Below are 11,100 nucleotides of genomic sequence, written 5' to 3' on the forward strand. Positions count from 1 at the left end.
CCCAATGCTACCACTGAGATATTGGTAAGTGCTTTTTCTCAAGGCTTAAATGATAATGATTTCTTTAAAGATTTGGTGAGAAATCCTCCTGCCAATTTTGACTTATTAATTGAACGTGCTATTGAGTTTATTAATGTCGAAGAAGCTCAGGTTGCACGTCGAAAATAATATACCACTTCTTCTCCTGCTCCTATTAAGGAGAAAACTCCTGCTCCTGTTCCTCCACCAAGAGGACCTAGAGTAATTCACCCACCCCATCATCATCTAGAATATCGTCCACAAGCAATACAGCATGTGGAGATGCAGCAAGAAGCACCAAGAAGATGGTGCACTTATCACAAGACCAGCAACCATCATACAAAAGACTATTTTGTTTTGAAAAATAAGAAAGCAAATAGGGATCGTTATAAAAGGCGAAACTATTATCAACAGCAATATCCCAGGCAGCAAAGTCCGCTCAAGTATCTGTCAATTAGGGGCTTTAAGTAGGAACCGACTAGGCTTCCTTAAGGATTCTTAAAGACGTTAAAAACATCACAAGGTTGGTGCAAGAATTTTAGTTTCCCTCAAATAATAGTCGATCAGGAAATCTCTTGAAGTAACTTAGACGGGTCTTCATAGGAGGAACCAGAGACTTTAAACTCTCATAAAAGTATAGTCGATCGAGAAATCTCATGAAGTAACTCGGACGGGTCTTTATGGGGGGAACCGGAGACTTTAAACTATTATAAAAGCATAGTCGATCGGGAAATCTCATGAAGTAACTCGGACCAGTCTTCATGGGAGGAACCGGAGACTTTAAACTATCATAAAAGCATAGTCGATCGGGAAATCTCATGAAGTAACTCGGACGGGTCTTCATGGGAGGAACCGAAGACTTTAAACTATCATAAAAGCATAGTCGATCGGGAAATCTCATGAAGTAACTCGGACAGGTCTTCATGGGAGGAACCGGAAACTTTAAACTATTATAAAAGCATAGTCGATCAGGAAATCTCATGAAATAACTCGAACGACTCTTCATGGGAGGAACCGGAGACTTTAAACTATCATAAAAGCATAGTCGATCGGAAAATCTCATGAACTAACTCGGACGGGTCTTCATGGTAGGAACCGGAGACTTTAAACTATCATAAAAGCATAGTCGATCGGGAAATCTCATGAAGTAACTTGGACGGGTCTTCATGGGAGGAACCGGAGACTTTAAACTATCATAAAAGCATAGTCGATTGGGAAATCTCATGAAGTAACTTGGACGGGTCTTCATGGGAGGAATCGGAGACTTTAAACTATTATGAGTAAAATCATGCAAGATTGATACAGCACAATAATTTGTGGACCTGAATCACTCGGGATCACACGCCCGACCGAAATTCAAAGGCATCTGGATTTCTTAGTCACTCAAAATTACACTCCTGACTGGGATTCAAAATTCAGTGGGAATTCTTTCAAAATTATACTCCCGATCAGAATTCATAGTCTTATGAGATTCTTATGATTTCCTTATATATTACTGCTCAGGATCAAGCACTTGATCAGAAGTTGCAATCATAAGGAGTTCTTTATATATAATCATTCAAAATTATACTCCCGGTCAGAATTCATAGTCTTATGAGATTCTTATGATTTCCTTATATATTACTTCTCAGGATCAAGCACTTGATCATAAGTTACAATCATATGGAGTTCTATATATATAATCATTCAAAATTATACTCCCGGTCAGAATTCATAGTCTTGTGAGATTCTTACGATTTCCTTATATATTACTGCTCAGGATCACATACCCGATCAGAAGTTACAATCATATGGAGTTCTTTATCTAAAATCGCTCGAGGTTATACTCCCCACCGGAGTGCATAAATCCTAGGGAATTTTTCACATAAAGTTGCTCGAGATTATACGCCCTTCTGGAGTACGGATGGAATCTTATATATATATATATATATATATATATATATATATATATATAGTCATGCATGATTGAAGTTCAAGGAGTTTATGGAAAGTCTTATTGTTCAAAATCATATGATCAACTAAGATATCACAAATGGAGGAGTTTATCAAAACAGTGCCTAACTTCGAGAAATAAGAAAGAATTCTTGAACAAGATAGTACTTTTCTCATCTCTCACGAACATCTCAAAGGAAGCAGTAGCAAGATAACAAAGGTCAGGAAAGCAGGTAAGTACAAATTTTTACAAAAATGCAAGTATTTAATTACAAGTCTTTTATGAATACATAATCATGCTTACTCAAAATTTCTTGTCAAGTTTTCGGGCAATTCCTGATTAAGTATGTGACGGTTTATGAATAGAGAGGGGGGGTTCTCGAGATAGATAACCACCTTCCCTTAATTGTTGAATAACCCCTGTCACGGAATGATTTAAAGTCCCTATTATACGGCGGACATATTCATCATTAAACTTCGAAGACCTCAGATAGGCTAAACGCTTGTCCTCCCATCGGTCTTCCTCATGCTCCTTATAACTCTGAAATTCGGCTTATAGTTTAGTATTTTTCATCTTTGAAAGTGTCTCTTTCCAATTTAAGTTGTTCTAGTTCTTTTTGGAGTGAGGATATCTCTACATCCTGAGCCTTACTTTGTTCTTGCTCTTGTAGAAGAGCAAATTCTTTCGATGATAAATCTTGAACCTGCTCAGAAAGAAAAATATTGTGAAGCCTCTCTACTTTCTCTAAGACAATGTTTTTATGAGAAACATCTGAAATAACTTTGTCCTTCAAAGTAGTTTCCACCTGAAGGCTGGAGTTTAACCGATCCACTTGTAACTCCAAGGTTTTCCTCTCAAGCTCTTTGTTTTCTAATAATTGGTGTCGATGCTGCAGTTCTTTCTTCAGAGCTTCTAATTGTTGTTCTGTAAGGCTATTTTTTCTTGTAATTGAGGGAGATCATTGTGGGAAGGAGGGAGAATAGCTTTCAAAGCTTCTATTTGGGCCCTTAATTTACTATTATCCGTTTCTAGAGCAATGAGCAGCTGGTCTAAATGAACACTTGAGGCAAGGAACTAAACAAAATAATAATGTGGTTAGAGGAAGTGATAAGAAGTTAATAACATATAATTAAAAATACTTACAACAACAGCTTGACGACTGTGACTCCTCGTCGTGCGACAAATCGAATCATGTAAGGGTTGGTGACGCCTCGTCGTGCGCCTCCAACATTTTCTAACCGTCGAAAAGCAAATCATAATCAAGGAAGTTCTGGAAAAAGTGCTCAGTTTACCAAGTGTAATAAAGAAAGATGGAAGAAGAATAAGAAAAAAATAAAAATTCATGTCTAGTCAGTCAGTTGACACCTCCTTCGACTAGACTTGGAGGGAAGGCTAGTGATATGGGTTAGGTCTAGTGGGTCCCCGGTAAAAAGGAAATAGTAGAGTTAAGCAAGCATGAATATCGACCGGAGTAATACCTTAAGAAAGATAGGACAATATTGGTCGGGATAATACCTTAAGAAAAATAGGCCAATATTGGTCGAGATAATACCTTAAGAAAGATAGGTCAATATTGGTTGGGATAATACTTTAAGAAAGATAGACCAATATTAGTCGAGATAATACCTTAAGAAAGATAGGTCAATATTGGTCGGGATAATACCTTAAGAAAGATAGGCCAATATTGGTCTAGATAATACCTTAATAAAGATAGGCCAATATTGGCCGGGATAATACCTTAAGAAAGATAGGCTAATATTGGTCGAGATAATACCTTAATAAAGATAGGCCAATATTGGTCGAGATAATACCTTAAGAAAGATAGATCAATATTGGTCGGGATAATACCTTAAGAAAGATAGGTCAATATCGGTCGGGATAATACCTTAAGAAAGATAGGACAATATCGGTCGAGATAATACCTTAAGAAAGATAGGCCAATATCGGTCGGGATAATACCTTAAGAAAGATAGGCCAATATTGGTCGGGATAATACCTTAAGATAGATAGGCCAATATTGGTCAGGATAATAGCTTAAGAGAGATAGGTCAATATTGGTCGGAATAATACCTTAAGAAAGATAGGCCTACCTTAAGAAAGATAGGCCAATATTGGTCGGGATAATACCTTAAGAAAGATAGGTCAATATTGGTCGAGATAATACCTTAAGAAAGATAGGCCAATATCGATCGGGATAATACCTTAAGAAAGATAGGGCAATATTGGTCGAGATAATACCTTAAGAAAGATAGGTCAATATAGGTCGGGATAATACCTTACGAAAGATATGCCAATATTGTTCGAGATAATACTTTAAGAAAGATAGGCCAATATCGGTCTGGATAATACCTTAAGAAAGATAGGTCAATATCGGTCGGGTTTACACGTTTAAGATAGATAAACCAGGATTGTTTGAGTTAGCACATCTGGACATAGACTAGTATTAGTTGAGTGTATATGATCGCCCGAGTATGAAAAGATGCAGGACTTTACAGAATTTATAGTATATTACTGGGCGATTAGGATCTATATTGAACAATAGCAATAACCAGCCCGGACATAACTTAACATAATATCGGGCTGTCTGTAACATAATAAGAACAAAGTAGGCAAGTATGGACGATAAATATATCTCTATATAGCTTATAAGACAGGGCGAGAACAAATATCTTAAGAATATTCATAAATAGCTTAATGAAGATATCTGTAGTATGTGATTATATAACAAGTTTGCTAATTTGGCGGGAAGAATGTTTATACACTTTTCTGCAGGTACCAGACGATAAAGAAGGTACATCTGGGGTACAAAAAAGATTCCTTAAAAGTCATTTACCACAAGTACGCAGCTTACGTCATCTCCTAACAAACTCTAACAAACTGGGGTCCACTTCATGACTACGGAGGTTATATGAAGTGGTATAAAAAGGGGAATCCTCTCTGTTGGCTAGGTAAGTTCACATTATTGCTCACATTGATAAGACTAGTTTTCGACTACTGTTCATCTTCTTCTTCCTTCTTCCACACTAAGAGAGATCACTAATTTGAGCGTCGGAGGGCCTAGCCAGGGATTCCCATCCTAGTCTTAGGTCACTGACGATAGTGTTGGCGGTTCTCTTGTGCGCAGGAAGCCTTGGGAGGTTCGGATCTCGGTTTTCTTCCGTCAGATTTCTCTCTCTTCATTGGATCTTCGCACAAGGAGGGCATTCTGTGACTATATTCTCCCCGATCCACTTTGGGTTTCTCGGATTGGTATTCAGTTAGGTATTATTCTTCATCAGCAGTAGGTTTTTCTCCTAGCTTTCCGTTTTGTCAAGCTTCTCAGACAAGATCAATAGGCTCGGTAAATCAATAGGCCAAGATCAATAGGCCCGATAAATCAAGCTTCTCAGACAGGTAATATAATAACAAGCACGTATATTTAGTATTTATTTCTTTAACTTATCAAAGGGTGAGATTTAGCTCGATAAATCAATAGGTCCGATAAGTTGGGAAATGATATTACTTATAGTGTGTGTTGTTGATTATAGAAGAAAACTGTGTTCTAATAATCTAGGTTGAGAATGTCCCCAAGAGGAGCTCATAAGGATTGTCATGTTAAACCCTGCAGGTGGACTTAGTTCGACATGACAATGAGGTTGAGTGGTACTACTCTTGGACTAAGACATTAATTAAAGTGAGTTGTCAGTAACTCAATTAAATTAATGGGCATTCGATATCTTAAACACAGGGAGACTAATACACTCATGATAAGAAGAAGCCCATAATATAATTTGGGATTGGTGCGGTAGTGAAATAATAACTCTCTAGTGGAATGAGTTATTATTGATGAACTTGAGTTGTGTGTTCGGCGCGAACACGGGATATTCAAGCTCATCGATAGGCCAAAACCAATTTCTCCTCTAGGTCCCTGTTGTACCCTCATTAATACCTCAAGTCCACTCGTTAAAAGCCCTTCTTGGTGTCCAAGAGGGGGCCGACCCATGGCTTGGTGACCAAGCCATAGGGGCTGCCTACTTCCTCCTCAATGGGGACCAGCCCCTTGCTTGGTGCCCAAGCAAGAAGGGGTCGGCCACAATATTCAAATTATAAGGGGGTGTTTTGAATTTTTAAAATCTTCTCTTTGTAGATATCTACAAGTTTTAAAAGAGAGATTTTAAAATATAAAACTTTCCTTATTTGAATTAGGTCACATAGTTTAAGAGAAAGTTTAAAAGATTTAAAACTTTTCTTTTTTAACTATCCTCATAGTTTTTAGAAAAAAGGAAGAGAAGTTTTAAATTTGAAACTTTCTATTTTTTGTAACCATGTTAAAAAAGGAAATTTTAGAAGAGAAGTTTTAAATTTTAAAACATGGTTTTAATTTTTAAAAATTTCTTTTTTTTAACATCCACGAAAGGAAAGAGAGCTTGTAAAATTTTATAAGAGGTTTTCTTCTTTTATAAAATTTTATAAAAAAATTTTCTTCTTGATGATGATGTGGCCGGCCACCCTTGCTTGGTGCCCAAGCAAGGGGTCGGCCATTAAAAGCATCCAATCATCCATGATTCAATCAATTGAATCAATGATTGATGATTGAATCAATTAAGAGGATGGAAAAGGAAAAATAAAAGGGGAAAAGGAAAAACATGAGGAAGATTTTATTTTTTGTAAAAAGCCTTTCCTTATTTGCCTTGGGAAAGTAATATAAAAGAAGGGGAGGAGAGGCCTCATGGTACATCAATTCTTATTCTCTTGTTGGTGCTCTGTATTGTGGCCGACCCTCTCTCCCTTCCCTTTCCCCTTGCTCTCTTTGGTTCCTTGGTGGTGGTGGTGGCCGAAATCTAGAGAAGGAGGAAGAAGGCTTTTGGGTAGTGTTCATCTTGGAGGATCGTCGCCCACACGACGTCCAAGGCACGACGAGGAATACGGCAGAAGATCTCGAGGTTACTAGCATACAAGGAAAAGGTATAACTAGTAATTATTTTCCGCATCATACTAGTTATTTTTATTTGTATGAATTCCAAACACAAGAGGCATTAGATTCTAGTTTTTCAAATTTGTTATTCGAGTTTGTGTTTTTTTTGTTTTTTGAATTTGTGATTCGATTGTTCTTTTTTGTTAAACCTAGAGTTATATAAGAAAATTGAATATTAAATTTCCTTAAAAGGCTTTGTCTAGGCGGTGGTGGATGCTCTCATACCCAAGAAGGCTATGTGCCTCACCATGTAGTCCTGGAAGCTAATTTTGAAAATTAATATTTAATTGAATTTATAACCTAGGTGGATTTGGATCAATAGTGTTAAGTTCCGCTTGCGATCCAAGTCTAAACCATTAGGAACAGATAAGTTAAATTTGGAATCAATAATGTTAACTTCTGTTTGCGATTCCTAATTTAACTTCTAAAGAACACAATAGGTTGTTTAGGAAATGTTCGACACTTGTACAAAATTTTTGTACAGTGGAACCAGTACGATCTTCCTAAGACCAACCATCACGGGCATCATGGAATATCTTCTAAGAATTGTCGTAGTCATTCAGCCTCTTCACCACATTTGTCAAGAGCTACAAACTCAGATTCCATCATGGATCTAGTTATTACGGTTTGCTTAGAAGATTTCCAGGAAATGACTACACCTGCTAGAGTGAAGACATATCCACTCGTAGACTTAGAGTCTCTTATATCAGATATCCAACTCGCATCGCTGTATCCTTCGATCACAGCTGGATATCTTGTATAGTACAGTCCATATTCACAAGTATACCTCAAGTACCTCAGTACTCTTGTTATCCCTTTCCAGTGTTCAACACCGGGATTACTCGTGCATCTACTCAGTTTACTTACTGCGCAGGCCAAGTCTGGTCGTGTACAACTCATCAAGTACATCATACTTCTAATTACTCGAGAGTACTCTATCTGAGAGATACTTTCACCTTGATTTTTCAATAGATATTGACTCGTATCTATCGACGTTCGTGCCAATGCAGTACCACCCTTGGTGAATTTCTCAAGAATTTTGTCCACGTAATGGGACTGACTGAGAACAAGTTCTTCTGTTGTTCTAAGAATTTTGATTCCTAGAATCACATCAGCTAGGCCCATGTCTTTCATATCAAATCTTGAGCTCAGCATACCTTTTGTAGATTTTATTATCTTATCATTCCTTCCAATGATAAATATGTCGTCTACATAGAGGCACAATATGACATAGTCACTCTCTGTGGCTCTCATATAGACACATTTATCACATTCATTGATCTTGAATCCACATTCTTTCATGGCATTATCGAATTTCTCATGCCATGGCTTTGATGCTTGTTTCAAGCCATATATGACTTCACCAATCTACAGACCTTATTTTTCTGTCCTGGCACAGAAATGTAGATGCAGCGGAGGCCGGCAAGAGGGGGGTGAATTTCTCCTGAAAAATTGAAGTATACCCTCCTCGTCTTTCAACTCAAACAGATAGCAATAATAATGAAAGTAAAAGCGAAGGCAGAAATAAATTAGAGACAGAATTTAACCTGGTTACAATTGTTAATCCAGGACGATGAAAAGCGCACTAGAAAAGATCTCCTTTATTGAAGGCGGAGAAGCCTTTTACACACTAACGGCTCAGAACTATTACTAGGAAATTGTTACAGAGTTGAATGAACAATTGATGTTGAATTCCTAGCTCTGGGGGCCTTTAAATAGCCTCTGGAAATCTGATCTCGAGGGTCCAAGGCACCTCCAATAGAGGTCCAAGGCACCTCCAAGGGGTGGGCGGATAAAACTTTATCCGCAGCTTGAAACTGATGGATCGAAAGCGCTAGAGGGGGGGGGGGGGGGGGAATAGCGCTCGTGGTTATTTTGTCGATTTAAAACACAAAGTAGAAACGCAGCGGAAAGTAAATGCAAACACAAAAGACACAAGTGTTTTACTTCGTTCGGAGCCTATCTCGACTCCTACTCGAAGGCCCGCGGTCCTTGACCGCTTTCGGTGGGCAACAACTATAAATTCAGAATTATTACAAGCTAGAAGCAATTACAGTTAAGTACAAATAAGAAAGTTATACCAACGAACAAGAAAGTAGAAAAGCGTTGGAGGTTCAGTTCGTTGTTGCAGCAGAGCGTTGTTGAAGCGTACGGAGCACACAAGAGCGCAGAACTTCTGTTCGGAATTTGATGATCTGAGCTGCACCTCGAGGCCTCTTTTTATAGCTCTGCAAGGTCTAATCCAGATCCCCAAGTCTCGGTATCAGGTTTGACCCGAAGCGGATCGGTCGACCGATCCTCATGTTCGGTCAACCGATCAGATGATCTCCACCGCATCTGATCCGTCGATCCGTCGCTCCGCTTCGATTTGGTCAAACTTTATCCCTGCATTCGGTCGACCGATCCCAAGGTTCGGTCGACCGATCAGTCTCCTCTGACCCGCACACCTCGGCTTGATCCAGTCGATACCTATCCCAGGTTCGGTCGACCGATCCCGAGGTCCGGTCGATCGATCCCTGGTCGAACCCGGTCCAACTTCTGGAGATCTAATCTGGTAGCTTGGAGGTTCGGTCGATGATCCCAAGGTTCGGTCAACCGATCCTGGGCAGTCCTAACCCTGCACAAAAAGATTAGTTTCCTGTAAAACAGAGTTAGAACACAAAAGATAGTATATATAAACAAATTTGACAGTCATCGGACTGTCCGGGTCTGACTTCGGGTTTCCAACCAGAAACCCTAGGTCGACCCGACGATTACTATTCCCTCTACGGGGAACGCGTCCTCACCTACTCCACTTAGGAGATTTTACCTTTTGCCAGTGCGATCCTCCAGATCGACTGGACTTTTGCTCGGTGTTCGATGCCTCCGACTTTCTGGTGGACGCCCGCTTCCCGACCCGTCCAGTCTTCCACCTGGTTTGCGACACTAGGATTTTCCACCTAGGGTTACCATCCCCTAGGACTTTTGCCTGAAGCACTCGACCCACCAAGACTTTCAGCATAGGGTTACCACTCCCTATGACCTAGGGTTACCACCCCCTAGGGTTTTACCTTGCCTAACCACAGTTAGGACTTCCCTGAAACACTCAATCAAGCACGTCAGTCCACAACACACCTTAACTTTGAATCCTTTGCCATTATCAAAACTCAGGTTCGATCGTCGGATGCTTCCCGCACCAACAGAAACGGTCATTTTGACTAGTTGGAGGCGCCTCCAACAAGACTGGAGGCGCCTTCAAGCTGGAGGCGCCTCCAAGCCTGATGGAGGCGCCTCCAAGCTGGCTGGATACTTTTCTAGCTTACTTGCTTCAGCTTCCGACGCTCGGTTCTTTTGGGTGATTTCGGCCAATCGAAATATGACTCACTCGAACCCAATTTCTGGCCTTCTCCTCGAGCAATCGATACCAATTGTAGGTACAGCGGAGGCCGGCAAGAGGGGGGTGAATTGCTCCTGAAAAAATGAAGTATACCCTCTTCGTCTTTCAACTCAAACAGATAGCAATAACAATAAAAGTAAAAGCAAAGGTAGAAATAATTAGAGATAGAATTTAACCTGGTTACAACCAAGAAGGTTGTTAAAGATCTCCTTTACTGAAGGCGGAGAAGCCTTTTACACACTAACGGCTCAGAATTTTCCAAAAAATATTTCTAACTAAAATGAATTTCTAAGTCAAATTAATTTTTAAAATTTTCCAAAAAAGGATGTTAAAAACAAACTTTCAAAGCATTATTTAATTCTAGTTTAATGCTTTTTCAGAAAGTTAATTAAACATTTTATTTCAATATTTCAGCTTCCAGGTCGTGGCTTTGCACTAGGCCTTCTTGGTTATTGAAGCAACAACCACTTCCTTAGACAAAGTTTCCATAAAGAAACTCAAAGTTTAATTTTCTCGCTGTAAGCTTTTAATTAACTAAATTAATTTAGCATAAATTTCGGAACCCAATAAAGGTTCCTTCCTACAGGGTTATTCAAAACTTTAGGGGGTACATAATTTTTGGGTACTCTTCTAAGTTGACCCTGATGATTTCCAATGTACCAATTCAATTTTTCATAAATTCTAACTTTTGATTTTGGAAATCTATTTAAGCATGCATCAGTTTTTAAATTCTTAATTTCTAATTTTAGATTATTATTTTCTGATTTTAGATTATCGTACATCTCAAGTGGACATGCTTTTGCTAATTTCAATTTTAAT

Source organism: Zingiber officinale, chromosome 8A (genome assembly GCF_018446385.1).
Source record: "Zingiber officinale cultivar Zhangliang chromosome 8A, Zo_v1.1, whole genome shotgun sequence".
NCBI classification, from domain to species: domain Eukaryota; kingdom Viridiplantae; phylum Streptophyta; class Magnoliopsida; order Zingiberales; family Zingiberaceae; genus Zingiber; species Zingiber officinale.